Source organism: Oryzias melastigma, linkage group LG1, assembly GCF_002922805.2.
Source record: "Oryzias melastigma strain HK-1 linkage group LG1, ASM292280v2, whole genome shotgun sequence".
Taxonomy (NCBI): domain Eukaryota; kingdom Metazoa; phylum Chordata; class Actinopteri; order Beloniformes; family Adrianichthyidae; genus Oryzias; species Oryzias melastigma.
In genome coordinates this window covers 5,038,539-5,048,919 of record NC_050512.1, presented here as the reverse complement: position 1 = coordinate 5,048,919, position 10,381 = coordinate 5,038,539, and the positions used below count along the sequence as shown (strand labels likewise).

The window sequence follows — 10,381 nt, the reverse complement described above, 5'->3', positions numbered from 1 at the left end:
TGGAAAGATGAAGAAAGAAAGACAAAGGGATTGAAAAAGCTGAAGCCCAGAGGATTGATCCACAAATCATTTCATCCTTCATGATCCACAACTCCAGACTGGATCAATCTGATCTGATCTGCTCCCTCCCAGCTGAGTCCTAGCATTCCAGAAGTTCTTCTAAAGGCAAACCTCCACATTCTTTTCATCCCAGTTGTTCCATCAACTCACCGCTCTGACAGAAATGCATCTGTTCTTTCTTTGACTTCTTCCTGTGGACTTCTGGAAGCGCTTTGTGTCCCTGAAGTCCAAGCGGCTCCAGTTTCAGAGCGGTTCTGAATGCAGCAGGAAGCAGATTCCTGTGGACTTTGAACATGAAGGACGTGGTCTAATCCTGAAGCCCATCATAAAGTTGATTCATCTAATCTGCGGTCAGCAGATGATTGGTTGATGTGGAATCATTGACTGGATTTATGACTGGATTGTTTTCTTCTGGAAAACATGGACTGATTTGGAGCTTTTTCCTCTTCAACAGGATTCCTGAAGCCTCTGTGAAAGTCCCATGTTTGAGAGTCTATCTGGAAAAATACCTTCAGGATTCCTGATCTGGTTCTGGATTCTTCTGCCTGATGAAGGTCTGACAGACAAACCCTGCAGGAAGAACCAGCGGCTTCAAAGTCTGTTTCCATGGCAACAGCCGGCCCCACCCACCTCCGTTAGACCCGCTCAGAGGTCAAAGCTCAGGTCTATGTCTACAGACATGCCCACAGGACACCTGAGCAGCAGAAGCTCCGCCCCCCAGCAGAGCCCTCAGCTGCTCTACTTCCTCTCTGCTGCTCCTTCAGGAGTTTTCAGGGAGGGTTCTGGGTTCTGGTCGGGTTCTGCTTTGAGTTCTGTCGGTCACACGAGCTTCAAGCTAACCCTCCACAGCTTTGTTCCTGACTGTTCATGGTCCTCAGCATTTAGAAGGCTCTGCTTTTCACCAGCAGAATGCAGACATGAAAGGGGGGCTTGTTCCTGAGGAGGTTCTGATCCGGAGCTTCAAGGGTTCTTAGCTTCAGTCCCAGTTTCTGTCCTCATTGAGTCCAACTTCAGCCTGAAGCTCTGCAGCATATTGACAACAGAAAACATGTTGGAATCAGCTCCAGTCAAAGAATCTTCTGGATCTTTCTTCACGTCCACAAACCCTTTCCTTTGTTTGCTCAAAGAACTTTTTCATGTTCATCTTCACAGCAGATCAAACTGAAAAGAGGAAGATCCTTTCTCCAGCTTTCTCCAGGGGACATGAATGAACAGAGTGGATGTTAGTGAGGATGACAGAGAATCACTGTGATCCAGCTGCTGCAACAACACTAACTGCATTGAAGCAGGAGGGAGAAGGGAGACACCTGCTGGCTGTTTCCAGAACTGCATCTTAGTGTCTAAAGGTTCAAACTGAAAGCTGTCTGTCAAATTCCTGCAGCCTGTTTGGATCTAATAAATGCTCTTTTGAATCAACACTGTGTTTGAGATTGATTTAGTCTTCATTCTATCTTTGACTCACAAACAGACTTTAATCTTTAGCCTTCCTCTCATCCTGTTGAAGCTGTTCTAATATTCATGTGTTTGCTTCATTCTCAGTAGAAATGGGTTGAAAAGAGCTTTGGAATGTTCAGTTGGTGCGGATGTCTTTCAGATGGGGGGCAGAACAGATGAGAGCTCCTCCCTCCTGATTCAGAGGGGAACAGTGGGCAGCAGCTGAAAGGAGGGAGTGGAAATGGGAAAAGTTCTCTGGACATTTCTCCTTTCCAAGGAAGTCTCTGTGGATGTGGTGGTGACGGTTGCTGCCATGTTGTGTTGTTGTTGATCCTTAACAGTCAGAGAAACGCACAACATTTACAGACACACACTCACGTATGCACACAACATGAAAGGAGGTTTGATGAACCAGACAGCAGATGTGTGACATGGTGAGAGTTCAGCTGCAGTTTGATGAAGAACTTAAGTATTTACTTTATCTGTGATTGTATTCATTCTTCTGTTAATTTTCTACCTTCGGTTTTTCACAAGTTTTCTAACTTTATTAATAAAAAAAACACACACACACAGTCATGACAGTTCCTGTATAGCAGAGACTCTCTCAGGGTCTGATTACTGGGAGGAGCTAACAAACACATCCATACATGCAGGGGGCGGAGCTCTGTTCAGGTGTCCTTGAACCAGGAAACGAGGAAGTTTAGTGTTTTTCTCCATGTTAGAGCAGGAAGAGACGAGGCTCCAACTTTCTTCTTCTTCATGGTGAGTCTTTGTGTTTTCTGTCGTCTTCTCCTTCATGATGAAGGCAGTGATGTTTCTGTGTGATCTCATCTGTGAGGAAGAAGAGCAGCAGAGGAAGAACTCAGACTGAACTGGTTCTTCTGTTTAAAAAGAAGAGTTCTTCCAAAAACCAGCAGCTAAAGCTCACTGCAAGTCTGAGAGAGGAATGAGGAGACTAGAGTGTGGGGGGGGGTTTAGCTTTTTTTCTGAAACTACAAACACAGGTGACGTTGCTTCTAAGCATCAGAAGGGTGGGCCTGAGATTAACAGATTAAGATTATTATTTTTTTATTTATTTATTAGCAATTTTGAGGACAACACAATTATAGACCAATCCAAACAGCAGACGCTCGAGGGATGTGATTGGCTGAGACTCAGGACAGCTAGGAGACCAGCGGTTGCAGCATGTGGAAAAGAATCTTCAGTAACGATTGACAAATGAAGTACGGGGCGCTTTAAAAAAGGCCAGAGAAAGAAGACCACAGAAATGTGGGCAAAAGCTGGCGGGAGACGAGCCATTATTGGGGTTTATGTGCCATATTTCTGAGATAAATGTTCCCACAGATATTTGGACATTACTCACTACTAATCTTCTCCAAAGTAGGAAAGCCCACTACACCCATTGTCTGAAAATAATCTGGAGGGAGGACAGACGAGGAGTCCGGACAGCTGTGCTCCGTGCAGGTGAGCTCATTTCCTGCATGGCTATGATACTTTTTTAATCTTGATTTAACAGGAATCATTTTGATGGTTATATAACTTGCAGCCCAACATATTATGGGTCAAATGGAGGTTTTAGAAACGAACCAACAACTTTAGTGCTGCACTTCTCCGCTCTCGTCTGTGACAACGTAACACAAACGCTCCGTAATTTAGTTCAGTAAAGTTAGAAAGATATTCACAGATTCAGACTTCCAGACACTGATAAACATTCAAATATGACAGCAAGGATCTCAATCGTCTTATATGAATGAATGAATGAATGAATGAATGAAATGGTTTATTTCAAGCAATCAGGTCACAATACATACATAACATATCACTTAATGAATCACAAGTAGATCACTTGAAAGGGAGTGGAAGGAAGTGAACTTATATAATCCCACCCCGACTCGACCATTTTCTCTACATGAATTATCAATATCCGGTTCAGGACTTAATATCAAATATTAATAAAATCAGTCTATTAAGGATCATTAATATCATTAATGTGATCAAGTTTCAAAGCATCCACGACAAATCATTTATATTAATCAGTACAGAAAATTAATACCATAGTGATTGTAAACTATTCAGTAATCATTACTGCATATTACATAAACAATAATCTAATATTCTCATTGAAAAAAAAAGACACCTTGTGCATGAATTATGATAATACAAAATGTAATAATTAAATCATCTTCATTTGCTAATGCAGTAAAAATCTAAATATTCTCATTAAAAAAGACAATTAGTGCAGATTGTATTAATCAAAGAATGATTATGGAAATAGAAAAAGTAATAAGTAAAAATCATCTTCATTAGTTAATGGAGAAAAAATCAAAATCTTCTAATTAAAAAAATTACAATTTGTGCAGATTGTATTCATAAAAAAATGATTCTAATAAAAACTGAGTTGGAAAAAAATGATCATAAATCAAGAATTTGAGCAGAAATCAATGCTACATCACAGCTTAGGAACAAGTTTAAGGCCATGTTACGGTTCTTGGTTGTTATGACTGAGAGACTGAAGGTCTCATCTCAAGGGAAATGTGCTCGAGTTCTGCAGCTCAGAATCGGGACTGCCGTCAAGTGAGCCGCTGTTCGCTCAGCCGCGGTCAAGACAGCCGCGCTACAAAAAAGTCATGCGCCCGTATTACACGGTTTACGGCAGAGCATGAAACTCGGTGGAAGAGCTTTCTGTTGGAGCATTAGAACGTCTGATGTGCTCGGAGTAAAATGAAAAAGAGAAATAAAATTCTATAACAAAAAGATACGTATTCTATCAGTGCATATTTATGTATTAAGTATGAGCCATTTACCATATTTGTACTAATAATCAATTATTTATTATGTCATTTCTTAAGAAGAAATATTTAAGAGTTTTCAATAATGAAGTTAAATAAAGTCATTCAAAAAATAAATTGGTCCATAATTCCAGGCCTTGGACAGTATATGCTTGTTCTACAGGTCACCCTCTATCACCTCACAAAGACTTGTGGACTTTTACTGTATAGTTTTTGAAAAAATTGGCATTTAAACTTTTATTTTTGACTTATTTCTCAGAGCAAAATCTTTATTTACATTCACAGATGGCTATTTTGACTTATTTCACGTCAAAAATGTAAAGTTTAACTACTATTTTTTCAAAAAGTGAAAAAATACGGTACTGAACAGCTCCATCCTTGAGTATGAAGAAGTGATTACGGAAGTTCACCGCTTGATAAAATTCTACTGGAACAAAGCTATAACTGAGTGTACATTTTGTAATAACTGGGAACTTCTAAAATATGAACTTGGTAAATTCTTCAGAAAATATGGTGCAGATTTATCCAGAAAAAGAAGAGCTGATGAAACAGAAGTAATACAAAGGATTGCATGTTTTACTTCTAAACCTATTGAAACTCTCAATCAAACCGATAAGATTGATTTGGTCGTGTTGCAGAACAAGTTAGATGACATTTCTAAAAGAAAAGCTGTTTGTCCGATCTCATAGGAGGTGGCTTGAAGAAGGAGAGCAGAACTCATCTTATTTCTTCAGGCTTGAGAAACACCAATCAAAAAAGAATTCAATTTCACAGCTAAATATTAATGGGACGGTTACTGAAGACAAAAACATTATAGCCAAATATTGTTCCGATTTTTAGAGTGAACTTTATTCTTCCAAGTATTGTCCTCAAGCTGCCTTTACTTTTTTAGTTCAATTACTGATGTTACTCAGGTGAGTCAGGCTGATGGAGAGTTTTGTGATGGGATATCTCTCTAAGTGAAGTTACAGATGCCATCAAGCTTCTAAAACTTAATAAATCTCCTGGGACAGACGGCCTGACCGCCCAGTTCTATAAGCAGTTCTCTGACATTTTAGCCCCATTTCTTCTTGAAACTTTTAAAGAGAGCATTGACAAGGGTGTGCCCCCCCACTCTGTGTCAGGGGCTCATTACGCTGATCCCTAAATCTGGAAAGGATCACTCGCTCCTTGATAATTGGAGACCAATCTCTTTATTAAACTGTGATTAGAAGATACTTGCACTAATGTTTGCAAACAGGATAAAACTTGTTTTAGATGCGGTCATTGATGAGAGTCAGTCTGGTTTCATGCAGAATCGTCATATTTCAAACAATATTAGATTCATTCTGGATATTAGAGACTACCCAGAACTTGTGCAGGATGACGGCTTTATTCTGTTTTTAGATTTTTATAAAGCCTTTGACTCTCTGGAACATGATTTTATCATCACAGCTCTAAAATCTGTCTATTTGTTTCTTCTTTCTGTTCAACTTCTTAACTCACAAATTAAACTTAGTCCAATTAGAGGTCTGGTTGTGGCTGATAGAGAGATATTTATAAGCCAACTAGCAGATGACACTGCTCTCTTTCTTCAGAATGCCTCTCAAGTATCTGTAGCGATCAATACTATTCAATCATTTTCTAAAGCTTCTGGACTCACTCTTAACTTGAATAAATGTGAAATCCTTCCTGTTAAAGACTGCTTAGTGACGTCCATATACAGAATCCCAGTAAAGGACTCTGTTACATATCTTGGTATTAATATAGCTAAAAACATGCAATCCAGATCCTCCTTAAATTTCTCTCAATAACTGATAAAACCCCAAAGATATTTAATCAGTGGCTGCAAAGGGACCTGTCCCTGAAGGGCAGAGTTTTGCTTTCTAAGGCGGAGGGAGTCTCTGGCTTAACCTATACTGCTCAATCTTTGAGTGTTGACAACACCATCTGGAAAACAGTAAACAAGATGCTGCATAACTTTTGATGGAGAAATAAAACCCACTACCTACGAAAATCTGTCACTTTGAACTCTTCTGATGAAGGTGGCTTAGACTTTATTGATTTTGGTGCCCTTAATAATACTTTCAAAATAAACTGGATTAGGAAATACTTAAAAAATCCCACATCTATCTGGAATTTTATCCCTCATTTTGTTTTCTCGCACTTGGGTGTCCTGAACTTCCTGCTGCTCTGCAGTTACAGTATTCCTAAGATCCCGCTGAAACTATCAAACTTTCATCAACAGGTTCTTCTGGCATGGGCTTTGATTTTCAAGCACAACTTTTCTCCGCAGGGTTGTTTCATCTGGAATAACTGTAATATTCTTTATAAAAACAAGACTTTGTTTATGGATAAGTGGTTTAATAATGGGATTATTTTGGTGAGTCAGTTATTTCAAGAACCCGGTCTGTTATATATATAATTATTCTGAATTTCTTGATAGATATGCTATTCCAATAACTCCTAAATAATTCTTTGTGGTGTTTGATGTCATTCCTTCTGGACTCTGCCTGCTATTCAAGGGTATACACAGCGCTCCTTCCTCGTCTCTCAAGCCCCCTGATGTTATACAGTCTACTCTTGGCAGTTTGTGCTTATTTGTCTAAATTTAAACATGATTTAAATACAAGCTGTACCTTTTGTCAGAAGGAACCTGAAACCACTTCTCATTTGTTTTGGTCATGTGAATTTACGTCTAAGTTTTGGAAGGACATCCACAAATTCATCACTGACTCAATTTTCAATGGTTTTCAACTGTATTACAGAGATGTTATTTTTGGTTTCTACCAATTTAGATCCAAAGATCACAATGTTTTCTTTTTTAGTAACATGTTTTTATTTATGGCCAAGTTTCACATTCATAAAAGTAAAGTAATGAACAAAAAGCCTGAACTCTTGGCTCTTAAAATAGAACTCCATGAATAAATCAAAACACTAACTCTTGCATTTTTTCTCTCTTTTTTATTTATTTGTATGTCTCTAGTTTACTTACTGTTCTGTATTTTCCCTTTTTTCTCTTTTGCCATTTAATGTTTACTTGCATAAGCTGTGATATATGAGCTTGTATGAGTTCTAATTTGATGTTTGTATTGTATTATATTCAATGCTCAATAAAAATGTATTTAATTCAGATTGTATTCATCATTCCATGAATTAAAAAAATTTTGGAAAAAATGAAGCATTCTGATCAGAATTCAGTGAAGCTGTTGTCACGTTTCTTTTTAAATAAAGTTTATTCACGTGACCCGGAAGTAAACAGCTCGAGGTGCTAGCTAGCATGCTAGCAGCGTTAGCTTGTGCTGAGAGGACGGCGGTGTTTCGTTGGGACGTTCGTGAGGTTTCTACAGAGATGTAGCGATACGTGGTTCGGTTCCGAACAATCCTCTTTAGCTAAAGTGTCGTAAATGAGTGAATGCGTGTTGAACGTAAAGACAACGTGGCTGTGATTGTGAGACTAGCAGATGATCGGAGCTGCTGCTGTTCAGAGGATTTTGGTGTTTGTTGGAGCTGAAGATCTTCTGCAGCTGCAGGAACCATGTCTTCCCTTCAGTCTCTGAGAGAGTTGATCAGCGAGCGACTAGCTGCTGCTGCTGAAGAAATCTGCAGACTCTGTGAAGGAACCATCGTCCAGTACGAGCAGGAGCTCTGTCGTCAGCGCAGACTGCTGGATATCTGCTGGAAACCACAGCTTCAGCTCCACCACATAGGTAGGACACTTCTTCTTCATCTGCACAACATTTCTTCTTCTTCAGATTTGATTGGATTTGGTCAAATGTATCAAATCCAATGAAAACGTGGACATGTCAAAACTATGTCAAAGCTCGACTATAAAATGAGTCTTGAGTCTAGTTTTCAAGATGGACGTGGAAGACGCNTGTCTGCGGTCCAGTGAGCCGCTGTTCGCTCAGCCGTCGTTAAACAGGCCGCGCTCTAAAACTGTTGTGCAACAGTATTCCATGGTTTACGGCAGAGCCTGAAACTGATGGAGCTCTTTCTGTTTCCACATGAAAACGTCTGATCTGTTCTAAATTCTACTAGAATACAAAGAAAAACTGTTCCTATCAGAACTCTGTGTACTTTAACAGCATTTCTGTTCTAATCTATCAGTTCTTAAATCTGTCATTTCATGAAGACACAGTTCCAGTTCTCAACTTTCAGCTTTAAGGAGACTTTGGTGCAGAATTCCAGGAAAACTAACAAATCCTTGTTGGACTGATCCTGTACTTTCTCCTCACAAAAATATGTGAACTTTGACTGCAAAGCTTTTTATTTATTTGTTTAATATGGTATTTCTGCTGCACATAGAGAATCATTGAACACATTTAAGGTTAAGTTACATGAATTTAATGCAGAATTCCTTGTTCTGAAGATTATTTACTCTCTACTCTCAAAGACCTTTGTTCTTTTACTCTGTGGCTTTTTATTCATTTATAGTTAATTAAGGTATTTTTTAGTGTACTTATAGTATAATTTAGAAAAAAAATCAGGTTAAATTATTTTCATTTAGAGACCAAATCCAGTGCAGAACTAGTAAATCTCCAGTTTGAAGGTCATGTATTATCTCCTTAAAAAAAATCCATTAAAAAATGCATTTTTCTACATGATATGAGTTAGATATAAACTTTTAATGTAAATAAAATCAATTGTAGCATAATTTTACAGTCACACTGCCGTGTGTACTTTTACTGTGTAGTTTTTGAAATATTAGTATTTAAACATATTATTTTGGACCAATAATACGGTATAAGTTGTCAACTTTGAATGTAAATAAATGAACTCTGAAGCATAATTCCAGACCTTGAATACTATATCCTTGTTCTACAGGTCATCCACTATCACCTCACTCAGACTTGTGTACTTTTACTGTATAGTTTTCCATATACTAGTACTTGAACTCTGGATTTAGACAGAAAAACACTTTATTCAACTTCAATATTGAAGTAATTTTACAATACCCTTGACTAAAATGCAAATGTGTTAGTACTAGTAATTTGAAAACTATACAGTAGAAGTACACAAATCTGTGTAAGGCGATAGTATAGAACTAGTAGAATAATAATATACTAGTCAATGTCTGGAGTTATGCACCAAAGTTAATATTTCTACTTCAAAGCTGACGATGTTTACAGTACTCTCTGACTAAAATGCAGTAAAGGTGTGTAAAGGAAAAAGGAAATTAATTAGAATTAGACAGAGGGAATTAGTTTACCTGTGGATCTCTACCAAATTAAGTTGACAGATGGGAGAGGAGAGCGGGTTGGAATCTACTTCATACTTCATTAAAAAAATCAGTCAATCTGTGACATTCCTAACTTAAAGTTTAATGCAGTTAAATAAAATGAAACATTTTTTGTTAATGTTTGTAAGAAATGACCAAATAAAAATGGAGAATTCAAAACAATGAGGTTACCATGTTTAGAATTGGTTTAGTCTACACCTTTGGTTGGAAGTTTATTACCAAAACTGCAGAAAGATGGACAGAAAAAGGTCAAAGCCGTCTGAAGAAGATAAACCAGATAAAGAAACAGGTCTATCTTCACAGATATGGAGCTAAATTAGGGCCAATATTATTTGAAACTAAAAGAAAATATTAATGTTTGTCCGAAAAAAATTTGAAAATGAAAAAAAGTTTTGAAATTGAAATTTTGAGTTTTGAAACCTATTTTTTTTTTCGGCCAAACATTAATATTTTTTTCAAAACATTTTATTTTCGTTTCAAATAATATCGGCCCCGATTTAGCTCCATACACAGCTAGACATCCATGATTTCCAGTGCTAGCTGGTAAAACAACGTTGACAACCAAAACTTGTTTTTTTGGTCGATGACCAAAACTGCAGTAAATGTTGTAATTTAGATCACTGTCTATTTTTTAACCTTTCATTTCTTTTCAACCTTCACTATACCTTTATTTAGAGGTAACCTTTAACACGTGTCATGACTCATATGTCTGCTGGAACACTGAGGTTTTATTCTCATTAGTTCATAAATGTTGAAGGAGCTGTGATGGTTATACAGCACGCTGCCATAAGATATCCATCCATCCATCCATTTTCTTGACCGCTTCGTCCCGTTCGGGGTCGCGGGGGTGCCGGAGCCTATCCCGGTTACTGAAGGG

The 10,381-nt window shown here is 37.9% G+C and overlaps 1 long non-coding RNA gene across 1 annotated transcript; it reads left to right on the top strand.

Moving 5' to 3' along the window:
- The first annotated feature begins 2,105 nt into the window (after window positions 1-2,105).
- LOC118598535 lies at window positions 2,106-7,381 on the top strand. The gene is made up of 3 exons (XR_004947601.1): window positions 2,106-2,256; window positions 2,879-2,958; window positions 6,511-7,381. It is a non-coding gene; the product is annotated as an uncharacterized LOC118598535 (long non-coding RNA).
- Window positions 7,382-10,381: the final 3,000 nt, after the last annotated feature.